The 3226-nt window shown below is 48.1% G+C and overlaps 1 non-coding gene across 1 annotated transcript; it reads left to right on the top strand.

Moving 5' to 3' along the window:
* The first annotated feature begins 2904 nt into the window (after positions 1 to 2904).
* On the top strand, positions 2905 to 2977 carry TRNAK-UUU. The gene has a single exon. It is a non-coding gene; the product is annotated as a tRNA-Lys (tRNA).
* Positions 2978 to 3226: the final 249 nt, after the last annotated feature.

Raw genomic sequence — 3226 nt, 5'->3', positions numbered from 1 at the left:
ACAAGAGAGGCCGAATAGCCCCTCGTGTCCTTTTCCTTCTAAACTAGCTGCTCTCGCTTGACTCTTCTAGTGAGCAAGCAAACTGGTCGGGGAACAGGGTCGGATCAAAGTAAGGAATGGGAATAGCACTCACTCGTTGAAGGTAAGCCAGAAACAGGGGTTGTCCTCTCCCTTACTTAAGTCCTAGTCCATCTTTTCGTGCCCCAAAGGGGAAGTCAAGCAATAATGAGGGAACTTGAGCCACACCTGACGAAAGAGTTTGGTAGCTCGAAGGAAGTGTTAGGAAGTATTAGTATTAGTCTAGGAGTCCTTATTAATATTAGTATTAGTCTAGGAGTCCTTATTAGTCTATGTTTACTTTCCTTGCACCTCAAGTCATGTGTAATATATATATGCCCCTTGGGCCTTCAATATAGACAAGTTGCTTTCCTAACATGGTATTAGAGCTTAGGTTATTTTTTCGGGCGCCGCAACTCGCCCTCCCGATCCAATCTCCCACGCCGCCGCTCCGATCGAGGTCATCTCTCCCGAAGCCAGCCACGAGCCGGTCGTGTTCGCAGCAGGAAGCCCCCGCTCGAAGCTGCCTCAGCCTCCAGCCGACTCGTTCTGCGCCGCTCTTGATCTGCCAGGCGATCTTCTGCGGTGGCCCTACTCAGCTGCCCGATTCCGCCGCCAGCAGGTCTCCTGTGGACCCCCCTGCTCTGCTCCCGTGCCTGCTCCCCGCGACGGCCCCTGCTCTGCTCGATCCGCCGGCTGGTCCCGTGCCGGCTCCAACAGCCGCCTCGATCTCCTGCAGTTGCTCCTGTTTCCGCTTGGGGCGGGTATCCAGCCGATTCCCAATCCTCCGTTGCTGGTGGCTGCCTACCCTGCAACCGATTCCCAATCCTCCGTTGCTGGTGGCTGCCTCCCCTGCAGCCGACGCGGATTGCTGGTGGCTGCCTACTATCTGACGCCAGATCGGGATCAAGCTGTGGACGCGGTTTCAGATCGCGGCTGACTCGTTTTTCCTTCGTTGACTGGCTTCTCTCCTGTCTCGACGTGATTAAAAAAAAACTGCTGCTACGTGGTGCTGCTCATGCTGCTACATGATGCTATTGGCCACCGCTGCCTCTGCTACACACGTGTTGCTTGCTGCTGCATGCTACCTTGTCGTAGCGTGTACTGCTTAGCTCCCGATTGCATGTTCTGCTTCCGCACGTCCAGCTCGCGTGCTACTGCTATTTCCTTCGCCATGATTTTTTTTCCTCTTCCGCTGCCATCATCCCTAATCTAGTGTGTGTTTTCTATATTTTCTGCTGCGTCCACCAAATCCGTTGATATTTTGTGTTTTCTCATGCCATGCGAGTCCACCATACCTTTGTCCGTCAGCCTTACTTTGGTCCTGATCCCTTCTATGCAACTTTTGTGGCCTACTTGCCCTTGTTGTTTTCTATAGGATTGTCTGGATTTCTTTTGCATTGTCGATCTACGTCCATCGTGCCTTATCCGCCGAGCTTCTTTCGCCGACGGTTGTCGTGGACTATGATTTTCTGCACAATGCTTTATTCTCTTGATGTGCCATCTTCTTTTGACAACCCATCTTCTCTTGATACTTATCATCTTCAAGTGATGCGGTGTCTACCTATGATGTGCCATCTCTTCGTTATCTCCTTCGGCGACTCGACAAGTTTTGAAGACTCTTCATGCTATGACGACACTCTCAAGACGCGGATTTGGATTATCATTTTTATTAGTATTACACTTCTTCAAATGCAATGCTATTGCATACGCTTTGCATTTGAGGGGGGGGGGGTGTTAGGAAGTATTAGTATTAGTCTAGGAGTCCTTATTAGTATTAGTATTAGTCTAGGAGTCCTTATTAGTCTATGTTTACTTTCCTTGCACCTCAAGTCATGTGTAATATATATATGCCCCTTGTGCCTTCAATATAGACAAGTTGCTTTCCTAACAGGAAGCAGAAGCAAAACCTACTTTCTTTCTGTCCCAACCTCCAAGGGTTCCTCCCTGTATGACATAGTCCATTGGATTGGGGCAATGGTACGCACCTATGTTTGGTGTCCCCTCTCTCACTTCCTCGTCAGATCCTGGTCCCAAAGGGCAATACATTGAGTCGGAAAGACGGGGGGGGGGGGGCTTTCGTAAATTCCATTATGTAGCCGAACTAGCCCCTGGATCAGGTCTCATAGTGGGAGAATCAGAGTCAAGTTAGGCGCAAAAGAGGGGGTTGACATCATGCATCGTGATTGGATCAATCAGACTCCCCCACAGGAAATGCCAAGGGGCGCCCTTTCTCATTATCATCTACTGCCCATTTCTTCATCATCTGTTGCTGCCTTAAGTGTGTAAAGTAGGCTCAGCTTCTTAGGTTTCTAAATATCTTGTAGTAGCCGAAGGTAGTCCAGTCCGCTTGTTAGATTGAATCGAATCTTATATAACCTACGTAGCTAAAGAGAAAATCATAATAGTCTAAGTGGACCTCTCAAAGGTATAAATAAGTAGACATTAGTCTTACTGGTTCGGTCTTTTTCTTTTTTTGTTATGATGCCCACATTTCATACTTCTCAATTCTTATTTATTCAAGGGTTCGTATGTACTGAGTGACTCTAGGTCTATTCAGATGCAGCTTCAAGAGAGCTTTATTCGGTCTTTGTATGGCCGTCTTCCCTTCCCGTCTATCTCCTTCGGTCAGGTAGTTCTGCTTCCGATGCCGGAGGAGCAGGGTGGGATAGAAGGGTAATTTCTGAGTTCGAGCTACTGTGGTCTCCCCCGTTGACCTTCTTTTTTAGATAGAATCCTCAATGAGTGGAAAGGACTCCTAAACTTGCTCCACAGTTTGATATGATAAGAAGAAAAGGGGCCATGCCGCCCTCTTTTCTTTTCCGCACCAAGCCTTCTTGTAAAATCGGGTGTATAGCTCAGTTGGTAGAGCATTGGGCTTTTAACCTAATGGTCGCAGGTTCAAGTCCTGCTATACCCAAAACAAAACAAAAACCACTCTTGTATTCGTAAGGATGCATAGTAGCCTTCAAAGAGCACTCTTTGGCCTTGAGAAAAGCCCCTTTCTCATCAACATCTCGACTTCGCTCGTTGAGAAACTCAAATAATCGGATTACTTGAATTCAGGAAGATTCAGATACCGAAAGCAATAGGAATGGGAAAGCGGAGCGGGCAATAGGTTTACGACTGAGCACTAGAGCCTGGAATAGCAGGAATGCACTAGAGCCTG

The sequence above is a fragment of the Hordeum vulgare genome, chromosome 1H, assembly GCF_904849725.1.
Source record: "Hordeum vulgare subsp. vulgare chromosome 1H, MorexV3_pseudomolecules_assembly, whole genome shotgun sequence".
Lineage (NCBI taxonomy): Eukaryota > Viridiplantae > Streptophyta > Magnoliopsida > Poales > Poaceae > Hordeum > Hordeum vulgare.
The sequence above is the reverse complement of the archived record's forward strand: the minus strand, read 5'-3'. Positions and strand labels throughout refer to the sequence as shown.